Below are 11,602 nucleotides of genomic sequence, written 5' to 3' on the forward strand. Positions count from 1 at the left end.
AGAGACAGAGAGAGAGACACACACAGAGACAGAGACGGACAGAGAGACACAGAGAGAAAGAGAGACACAGAGACAGAGAGAGACAGAGACAGAGATAGACAAAGACAAAGAGAAAGAGAGACAAAGAGAGAGAGAGACAGAGAGAGACACAGAGAGAGACAAAGAGAGACAGAGAGACAGAGAGACAGAGAGAGAGAGAGAGAGAGAGAGAGAGAGAGGAGGGCACAGGGAAGAGCTTCGCAGGTACCCGCATAGGGGAGTGGCCATGGTATGGACAAGGATAGAGCCCAACAAAGGAGACTGAGAAGAAGCAGTGAGAGAGGAAGGGGAATCCAGACAGAGGAGGGTCATGAAAGCCCCAGAAGAGAGAGCATCCAGGAGGAGAAGGCAGCCTGTGACATCCAGTGTAGCAGAGACACCAAGCGGGATGAGGATGAGGAGAATGGCGCTGGATTCAGCCAGAAAGAGAGCATTGGTAACCCAATATTTAGTCAAATAGGGAGGTCAAAGCTGGATGGCAAGGGGGTGGGAAGTGAGGCAGCTTCTTCCAGGAGCTTGTCTGTGAGGGAGAGGATGATGGCCTGAGGGGATGGCAGGGTCAAATGAAGGTTGTCTAAGCATCAAGGAGGCCTGGGGAAGGAGCCAGTAGACAAGGAGAGATGGAAAATGAGAGAGACCAACGCTAGAGACAGAAACAGAGAAGATGATTGACGAGAAGGACAGGAGGAGATGGGAAGACATGGGATTGAGGGTGAGTGGATGAGCTCCCTTCCTCTTCCTCAGAGATTAGAGCAAAGCGGGAAAGTCTGGGAGATGATCCTGAGGAAACTGGAGAGGTGGGAGCCGAGAGAGGAGAGCTCCCAGAGAATGGTCTCAATCTTTTCCAGCGCTGTCAGCCCAGCTCCCCACTAGCAATCTGGGAGAGATCAGCAAACACTCTAGGGGCCTGAGGGAACAGCAAATATCCGGGTCCTGGAGCAGAGCTGGGGCACTCACTTATCTGGGCCAGGGCTCTCTCTGCCTGGCTCCTCAGAGGGGAGCTGCTGGAGGCCACAGCCAAGGGCTACAGGCAGGATGCCGCAAAGCTGGGGGTGTTTCCCACCCTGAGGGTCTGGGAGGTAGAAAGAGGTTCACGCAGGTGAACCATCTCTGGAAGGAACCTTCTAGTCCAACAGAAGAGAAAATTGAGGCCGAGAGGTCATAGGATCATGGAGCTAGTAGGCATCTCAGAAACCATTTAGTCTAGTCCCCTCATTTTACAGATGAGGAAACTGAGGCCTGGAGAAGTTAGTGTCAGAGACAGGATTTGAACCCAGCTCATTTGACACAGGGGCCAACGCTCTTTCCACTGGACCACGTGTCTCTCAGGACTTAATCCAACACAGTTTTGGATAATAACAGTAGTTGAAAAATCAATCTCCCTGTAGCTAACTTGGAGATGAGTTTCTCTTCCCAGTACCCCCCATCACCACCACAATGGCCCCTGCCTTTGAAGAGCTTCCATTCCATGGAGAGGGCCCGCCAGAGCTCACGTGCCCCTGGTTTAGCTCATGAGTAGCCAGGGACACCTTTGTGCCATTATGAGGCAGAAGCTTCTAACATACTTAATTGACATTCATAAAGTACAGGGTTAGACATGTCACTCCCCTGCTCCAGAAGCTTTTGTGGTTCCCTATTACCTCTGGGATAAAGATCCATGCTCCTCTGTTTGGCCCCTTTGCACTCTGGCTGCCACCTAGCTTTCTAGGTTGATTTCACATTATTCTCCCTTGAGGGTTCCCCAAGCAGGACTTGGGTGCCACCCAAACTGAGGCAGTTGTTGTATTAGTATTAGACATCCCCTTTCCTGCCCATAGTTAGGGGAAGAGTTATGGTGTTATAAGGATTCAGCCTAGCAAAGGAGGCTGAGAAGTAGGTGTATCTGTATGGGACTCTTCCTCCCCACCTGGACCTCATCCTCCCTTCCTGCTCCTCCTCTCCTCACCTTGTTTTTAGCATTTTCTCCACCTTCTGAAATTCCTTTGTATATGTAAAACCCCTCACTAGCTGTGTGACCCTGGGCAAGTCATTTAACCCCATTGCCTAGCCAAAAAAAAAAAAAACCACAAAAATAATAAACTTCACTGGCTCCCTATGACCTCCAGGATCAAATACAGGATGTTCCAAAAGTTTTTAGCTCTTAAAACTGCACTGAGGGTTTTGGGACACCATATAAAGCCTTCAGTTTGGCTTTCAAAGCCCTTCCTAACCTGGTCGCTTTCTACCTTTCCACCCAGGTAATCTCCCATCCTGCTATGCTGGCCTCCTTGTCTCCCTTACACTCAGAACTCAGCCTCCCAACTCTGCCTTTTCATGGGCTGCCCTCCATGCCTTGAATTCTTTCCTTCCTCTGCCCTTCATCTGGCTTCATCGGGAGTCAGCTCCCCTCCCACTTTCTCTCAGAAGCTTCTCCTCCAACATTATCTCCCACTTATATTGCTTGTATCTCATAGGTGCAAAACTATTGGCATGTCATAGTTCCTCCAGCAAAGGGCCTGTTTTTGTCTTTTAATCCCCAGTGCTCTGTGCTCGAAGGCCCCCACCAGATCTTAGAGCTTCCTAAAGTCTAGCACTCTGGCTAAGGCGCTCCCGAGCCCCAGGGGCTTTTCCAAGCCCTTTTAGAAAAGGCAGGCAAACCTTTGCCTTAGGACCAGCAGAGCCTCCCTGGTCTTATTCGCACGGAGTCTGTTACCAAGGAGACCTTCCCTTTCAGGGGCAGAATTTGGTTCTCAGTCCTAGAGGCCCAGATCTTTAGAACAAAAAACACGGTCATCTCCGTGAACAAATGCCCTCAGATTTTAGCCTTTTCTTTGGATGCCTCTTCTTTGTTCCTGACTCATATCCCTCATCAGAGATGTCACCCTACTTTACAGTGACTATTCCGTCCACTCCCCAAATTTTCACCTCTGGCAAAGGATATTTGAACAATAACTACCGAATAGCTCTGGGACTGGGGGGGTGGGTTGGTTTTTCAAATCCCAAGACTCTTCAGTTCTTGCACTTAGAAGAGAAGGTAGGGAAGGGAGATCACCTGGGGGAGGTGGGCTGAGTTCTGGTCTCTACAAAGACATTCATATGCAGCTGGCACCAAAGTCTGAAAGGAGCTTTGCCCGACACCTTCACATAAATATTTTGTATTTACTAGTAGTTTCCTTCTGGTTATTTGAAGGGGAGAAGGGGATTGACTCTGTCTTCCCCACCTGGAGAAACTGGGAGCAGAGATTTTCCTTGGTTTACTCAGGGAGAAATTCGAAGCACCAAGAGAGAAATTTACCTCCCAAGTACATTGCTATCAAGCATTTAGGTAGCACCTACTATGTGCCAAGCACGGGGCTTAGCTCTGTGACAGAAACACAAGCAGGAAGTCCCTGGTCCCAAGGAGCTCAGGGTCTAATGGGGAAGATAATAAGCAAAAACAAACACGTAGAAACAAGCTACAGACAGGAGAAACCGGAAGTGATGGAAGGCATTAGAATGAAGAGAGGTAGCCTCTATCAGAATGTAAGCCCCTTGAGAGAAGGGGCTGTTTCCACCAGGTGTGGGAAGTAGACCCCCAGAGGCCTGGGCATCTCAGGGGCTTTCTCAGCCCCTTCTGTTCTGAGGCTATACAGTATCGGTAGGATAAGACCACGGATTTGAAGCTAGAGGCGGCCTTAGGTTGGGTATTGAGATCAATCCCCTATTTTACTGAGCAGGAGAGAGTTTGGGTCACATGTCCAGGGGTCACAGAACTAATACGTAACTGAGGTGGGTTCTGAACCGTGGTCTTCTTGACTCCAAACTAGTGCCCTCTCCAGTAGGATCCATTCAGAAGTCTAGACGTGAGAAATTCTTTGGATCACTCAGCTCAGCATGTCCAGCCCTCTGAAACCTACCAATAAGGCTTGAGAAGCATCATAAGGACGCTGGCCTAGAAAGACCAGGAAGGAAGACCTGGGTTCAAGTCCTACCTCCAACATGTACTGGCTTAGGGGGGTCTAAGTGCTCCAGGTAACTTGTATCAATCTGCATTGGTGGAGGGAGTCTCCACATTGGAAGTTCCCCAAATGAAATTACCAGTTTAACTTACAAACATATGTTAGAGTTAGTAATATTATACACACATTCACGTATCTTACAAAGCACCTTCCCCACAACAACTCTGTAACATAGATAGGACACAGATTGCCACCCTGAACTCACAGATGAGGAAGCTAAGGCCTTGGGGGTGGGTGGGGAAGTGACTTGCCCAAGGTCACACTGGGAACAAACAGCACAGCCAGAGTCTAACCCAGGTCCTCTGAATCTACTGTTCCAGGCTGGCTCTTTAGTGAGAGTTGGGAACAGGGCAGCCTTGGCAACCTGGGAGAAGATGAGGTTTCTGAAGGTTCTGAGCTTAATTTTCTAGAGGGAGGCGATGTGTGAAGACAGGAGAACTTTAGAGATAGGCTCTCTCTCTTCTTGCCTGAGGAACAGGTGACTGGGGTAGCAATTTGGAATACCACAACAGGGAGGCAGAGAGAGGTGGGAGAGAGGGAGGAGAGAAGGAGAAGGAGGAAAGGAGAATGTACCCTGCTCCCCACCTGGCCCAGACAGGAGTGCTGGATGAAGACAGGTGGGGACCCTTTATTCAATTCTCCAATCCAATAAGCATTTTTCCAGTGTTCCCAGACATGCCCGGGGGATGGGAAAACGAAGACAAAAATGAAACAATCTTGCTTTCAAGAAGTTTCTATTCTACTGGAGAGATAAAATGAGCCCAGACAAGAAAATACAAAGCATATTCCAGAGAAAGACACAGTAATTTTTCTGTGGGGAGGAGGGGAAAATATCGCTCACAACTGGGAGAACAGGATTTCACATAGCAGAGACCTCAAGCAGAGCCTTGAAAGAGACCAGGGAGCCCATGGCTACATGTTTATTATATACATTGTTCCAATTGTCCTGGATGGGGGTGATGGGGTGCTTGTGCTTGTACTTGGACCCCGATTTCTCCCTAGCCTCAGAAACACTGTCTCTGATAACCACTCCCCAGCCCAAGGACACTGTGCCTAGCAGTTATTCGTGCGTGGGCCCCAGCACAACCCTTATCTCTCTCCCTGGTGCAGCCACACAAAGCTGGGTGAGAGAGTGCTGGGCTGCTCAGGCCCCAGCCCTCAGATCATGTCTCTGGAAGCCTCCCAACTTCTTAGTAAGTTCCTGTCTCGTGAGAAAGCTTTCCCTTGTTGCAGAGCATTCTCTAATCAGGACAGAGAGAGAGGGGCATCTTGTCTGGCCCAAGGAGTTTTATCCTTGGCCGGCCCGAGGACTCTTCCTCCTGCCGGACTCCCAAGATCCATACCTCTGTCATCTCCCTCCCTGTCCAGTATACTCCCTGTACTTTCTCATCCATAGCTCCCAAAAACACTTGGACCTTTAGATTACCTCATCAGTGTCCCTGGAATTTCTTTCCCATGCCGTTTTCCATATAAACCCTAGCTCTATCCTCAGTCTCTTGCAGGTTCCTTAAGAATCCTTGCCCGCTGAAAGGCATAACAATAAATCTTTGCCACCTTGACTTAAAGAATGCTTGAGTCTGTGAATTCATTCCAGACGACCCCGCCAGTACTCCAGTCTTTGAGGGGTCTCAACCTCTTAGATCGCAACAGGGGGCTATGAGCAAAGTGATCCAGAAAATCCCCCATGGTTTTTCTAGACCTTTTGACACATTATTTATCTGAATATTATTTTGTCCGTTTTTCAGATGGGAATTTTTTCAGATGATCCCATTGGGGGCTAGGACCCAGGCTTTAGACTCAGCCCTTGCACGTCCTGGATCCCCAGGGAGCACAGGGAGAGGGTAGAAGATAGGACTTAAGTGAGGAAGCCACTTTTGGAGTCGCTCTGCACTGGCTGGCATATACATGGATGCCTGCCAGGTACATCCTCTGGGCTGTTTCATGGTACATTGTGACCCTAGGACACGGTTCCAGAAGATAAGATCAGCCTGCTTACCAGTCACTAGCTCTTCCTGGCTCCTCCCCACCCTGTTCTTACAGCACCTATCTTCAGGACTTAGAGGAGGTATCATCTAGTGCCCCCCACCCTATTTTACAAAGGGGGAAATTGAGGTCCAAAGATCTTAAGGTCACAGACCCCTGGTTCAAATTAAAGTCTTTCTAACTGGCTCCCAGTCCAGGGCTCTCTCCATTGTGCCAAGGCTGCCTTTAAGGCAATAAACATGTTGGATGTGGGATGCCTGTGGGACCTGCAGCTGTGGGTATTCACCGGCAGCTGGTAGCATGAGGTTGGAGCTCAAACAGTGATGGAGGCGGGATCTATGGACTGGGAGTCATCTGCATGAGACAATAATTAAACCCATGGGGCCGATAATGTCACTAAAAGGGGGGATGGAGAAAGAGAAGAGGGCTCAGGAGCCTTGGGGGAATACTTCACTCCCCAGGGCTTTGGGAAGGAGACATCTGGTTCCCCCAAGTTTTTTTTTTTTAATCAGAAATTCAAGCTGAAAGAAGAGAGGAGAGCAGAGAGAGGTAGGGCTGATTAAGCTGGTGAAATACTGTCCTAGGAGAAAGTTGTGGTGACTTAAGGATCAGAGGGAAAGGACTGGTCTGGTCTAGAACTTTCCCTCCTTGCCCCTCCCCCAGTTCAACTAGCTTTTTGTTGTTGTTTTTTTGTTTGTTTGTTTGTTTTGGTGAGGCAATTAGGGTTAAGTGATTTGCCTGTGGTCACACAGCCAGTAAGTGTCAAGTGTCTGAGGTCCAGATTTGAACTCAGGTCCTCCTGACTCCAGGGCTGGCCCTCCATCCACTGCACCACCTACCTGTCCCTTGATTAGCTTTTATTACACCCAGCCTGGTCCAGCCCCCAACTTTCCAGGAACACAACTGAAACAACTGAACAGCAATCTTTTTCTCTAGGTCCAGTCTACAAACTCTTAAAATGAGGAACAATGGAATTTGGGGTGACCACAAGGAAATTCTCAAAGCTGGGGCTGCCCAGAAAATCACTTTTCTCTGGCTAAGCTAAATCTGGGGTCACATTGCATAAGGAATTCAAAATCCTGTACCCTCTATATAGGAGGTTGGGGTTCATGAGCAGTATTCTTGAACTCACTTCTCTGAACTCATGCAAGCCTATGCTCACCATTGCCATGTGCTTCTCCAAGGCCACCATTACACCTTCTGGGAGAGGGAGAAATTGCCTACCCAGACTCCTTCCCCTTATTGCACTACGGATGATGGTGCTGGGGAAGAAGCTGGAATCCTGGAGAGCCAGAGTCCAGGAGAAGGTTATGAAGGTTAGGAAATGAAGAGAGGAGTCAGCCAGGCATTAGAAGTTCCCAATGTCCTATGGTTGCCTCCAAACAATGACCCAAGTTACAAAATCAAGGAATTCTCTAGATCCATTGCTCTTATACTGAAAGAGAAGGAAAGGAAAAGTGAGTAGCTGTTCCCCACCCCAGCAGTGATGGTGACACAACCCTCTCCTCCCTTCCCCTTTCCTCTCCTCTCTCCTTTCCTTCCTGCCCCTTCCCTTTCTCCTTCTCCCTTCCCCTTTCCTTCCCCTCTCCTTTCCTCCCCTCTCCACTCCCCTTCTCTCCTCCCCTCCCCTCCCTATCCTTCCCTTCCCACCCCCACCCCTCCCCTTCCTTCTCCTCTCCTCTTTCACTAAGCCTAAGTGAGCCTCCCATGCCTCAGTTTCTATACCTGTAAAATGAGGAGGGGGTGGACCAGACGGTCTCTAAGGTTTCTTCTGGATCCTTGCCCAGAATCACACTGGTAAGGGCCTGAGGCAGGATTTGAGCTCAGGTCTTCCTGACTCTAGTATTCTGTCCATGGTTCCCCATTGCCCCTGGCCAGGTAGACTGTTGTCAGATGGTGAAGTGCCTTGAATTCCATATGTGTTTCATCTCCTTCGGTGAAGCTGTCTTGGCCAGCCCTCCAGCATCTCTGAACTCCTGCACAATTTACCGTGCACTGCCTCCTTCCTGTCTTATCTCTCTCAGATTCTAATCTCTCTGAGGGCTTCCATGGAGGCTTAGATCTCTACTAGTCCCCACAATGCCTTGATCAGAGAAAACTGTGGATCAATATTTGCTGAATAAAGCAATTCATGGTCTTCTTTCTCCACTGTCCACACTGGGATCTTGGCACCTTCTACTGCCAACGTGCCTTCTCTGCCCACTGCTCTGCCCCGTCAGGGCCTGGAGCTGTCCGCCAGCCTGTGATCTGCTGGACTCCTCAGGAGCAGCAGGTAGGCCCTGAGCCCCGTGACCCAGGTGTCTTCCTCTCTCCTTCCATGACCAAAGCAGAGCTCATTACCTTTCCCTTCAAGCCTGCTACTCATGTGAATGTCCCATTACTGTCAAGGGCGTCGCTGTCTCTCCTAAGGTTCCCAGAACTCTCTCCTCCACTTCACTGACATCTAGTCAATCACTCAGGTTTGTCTCTTCTGTTTCCATCAGGTCACTTCTCTCCACTCCCACAGTCCCTGTGCTAGTTCTGGCTCCCCTCCCCTCTCATCTCAGCGATTTCCATCACCTCCTATTTGATTTCCCTTCCTCAGTCCATCTTCCACGAAGCCACCAAAGTGATCTTCCTAAAGTACCAGGTTACTCCCCTTCTCAAGAAACCCCAGTGGCTCCCAATGACCTCTAGGGACAAATATAAACTCCTCTGTTTGGTACATGAAGCTTTTCACAACATGGTCATAACCTACTGTTCTAGTTTTGTCAGACGCTTTTCCCTTAGTCGCGCTCTACAGCCTAATTGACCTTGTTATGTCTCAGACATGACCTTACACCTGCTGTCCCCATGTTTTTGTACAAGCTCCCCCCTCCCCCTTCATTCATGAAACATTCTCCTTCCTGACCTCTGTCTCTTAGAATCCTGGTTGTTGTTCAGTCGTTCAGTTGTGTCCAGTTCTGCAAGTCTCAGAGATCGTGAGCCTCCACTAGCGTGTGTTCCATTAACAATCAGCCGGTAGACACAATTATCTCTTAGCAAAGGTATTTATTAAGGTGGCAAAATAAAAAAAGTAGCCATAAAACATTCCTGCTGTAAACCTGGGGTGCACTCTCCCACAAATACACACAGCATCCATGGTAAGAGCAGGCTCAACTTTTGAGTACAGCGACAGTGGAGGAGAAATGTAGTATACGTGTAAGGCAAAGGCAACTCAAAAGTCTTAGTACTGAAAGGTCTCCCAGTTCTTTCTTTCTTTGGAGAGTCTTCATGCAGGCGGCTAGGGGGCGCCATAGTGCACAGGCCAGGCCTGGAGTCAGGAAGACTCATCTTCACTCTCTTTAATTCTGTCAGCAAAAGCAGAATCATACTTTGTAAAGGAGTTACCACATGGGGCAGCGATTTGATACTTAGTTTAATGCCTTGTTAAATCACATTAAAAGCTCGTCATCTGGGAAAGAAGAAATCACACCCTCCTCCCTTACATTTAGGGATGGATTATGTGTACAGATCCTTGATAGAATGGGTATTCTTGAAGGCGGTCAATATGCAAACATTTATTAAGCACCTGTTATATGCCAGAGACACATTCTGCTAGGAGCTTCTGGCGAATACAAAGAAATGCGTGAAAGAATCCCTGTGCTCCCATGCATACACATATGCATACACATATAAATATAGGGGCAGGGAGCCTCGCACACAGCAGGTGCCTAGTAAGTGCTTGTTGATTGACTATTTGTTATTTCCCCCATGATACTGTAAGTTACTTGAGGAGAGGGACAGTTTTGCTTTGTATCACCAAAGCTGGCACGCCTGGTACCTGGCACACAGTAAGCACTTAATACTTACTGATTATTTAGACTTTTTGGCACTGCTGCCTGGGGATGGGAGGAGATCAGGGAGCTAAGAAGGGGCATCTGGGAGCCAGAGTGGGACCCCCTCCTTCACCCAGGACTATGCTTTCTCTGGTGGTCAGAGTGGCTACCCCCTTGGGCCTCTGGTCCTTCTGCCTGGGCCTGGAGATGAAATCTGAAACTGACCAGTTTGTGAGTCTTTCAAAGCCATTCGTCCGTTACGGTGTCGTTGTTATTGGATAAATTTTTCTCTTGGTTCTGCTCGCTTCGCTCCGCATCAGTCCACATGAGTCTTCTCTGGTTTCACCAAGACCGTCTCTCTCATTGTTTCTTGCGGTACAACAGCGTTCCATTCCATTGACACGCTATCATTTGTCCAGCCACACCTCAGTTGAGGGGTGCCCTTTTGATCCCCGGTTCCCAATACCCTCCTCTTATGGATGAAGAAAGATCTAGGGAGATGAGGTGACTTGCTTAGAGGTTTCCCCAACCTCATCCCTTGGAGAACGCCTAATGTCCTGGGCAAGCGGAGGCCGGCCTGCAGCTTGGCTTTATGGATTAGCCCTCATGTTGAACAGGACCCAGCCCTGCTGACCTCCGGGAGCCCAAGACATCTGGCTCAGTTCAGCCTCAGGATCAGGTAGAGTCCGGGGCCCAACGCTGGGGCGTCCGCCAGCTGTATCCTGCAGCCTCCACCCATCTCTCTGCTCTGCCCTTGGGTGCTAGCAAGGCTCTGCATCGGGCAGGAGACATGGTTGCTCCTGTCACGCCTTTTCTCTCCATGTAAAGACAGAGTCTCCCTCAAAAGCAAGAAGTCAGCCCCTCCCAGAGCTGGAATGAGGTATTTCTGTGCCCTGGCGATGTTTTAGAATGACGTGCTTTGCTTTCTGTGACTGTCGCATGACGGCTTTGAGTCTTCCCTGAAATACGTGAGATCTGGCTAAGGGCGGCAGTGGAGCACAGGGGAGCCAGGCACTTAACTATTGTTATTGTTCTATTATCGTTATTGTTATTTGACATAAACGAAGCTTTAAGGGTTACGAAGTACTTGATACGTATCATCTTGCTTGAACTCAACAACTCTGGCAAGTAAATGGTGTAATTATTCTCATTTTTCAGATGAGAAAATTAAGATAATAAAATACTTTAAAAAATACACAGAAAAAAAAACCAAAGTTTAGAAGGGGACAAAGAATCACAGAATTTAAGTGCTGGAAGGCACCTCAGTGGCTTCTAGTTGGACCCATATACCAAAGGAATTCCCTCTGTAAGATTCCCCCAAGTGGCCATTCAGACTCTGCTCAAAGCATCCAAGGAAGGGCAATTTTGTTACTACTTTGTAAAATTGAACTTGCTTAAAAGTTCACAGTTTGATACGTAGTCCTCCTTTTTTTTCTTTGTACATTGAAATATTTGTTAATGATTGTTAAATTTGTAATAATAGATAGCTAGCTGTGTGGTGTAGTGGCTGGAGTGCTAAGATCTGAGTCATGGAGAACTGAGGTCAAATCTTCTCTAAGACACTTCCTCCCATGTGACTATGACCAAGTCAGTTGGTAGCTTTTAGACTCAGTTTCTTCATCTGTAAAATGGGGATTACAAAAACCTGTGCTTCCCAGAGTTGTTATAAGAATCCAATGAAAGAGTTTACATAAAGTACGTTGCAAACCTTAGAGCACTATATCATTAGCTACTATTATTATAAAGAAAATTTAAAAAAAAATAAAATGAACCACCTCAGATGGGGTAAGTAAACTGCTTACAGTT

This window comes from Vombatus ursinus, unplaced genomic scaffold (assembly GCF_900497805.2).
Source record: "Vombatus ursinus unplaced genomic scaffold, bare-nosed wombat genome assembly UNPS02014808.1, whole genome shotgun sequence".
In the NCBI taxonomy this organism is placed as follows: domain Eukaryota; kingdom Metazoa; phylum Chordata; class Mammalia; order Diprotodontia; family Vombatidae; genus Vombatus; species Vombatus ursinus.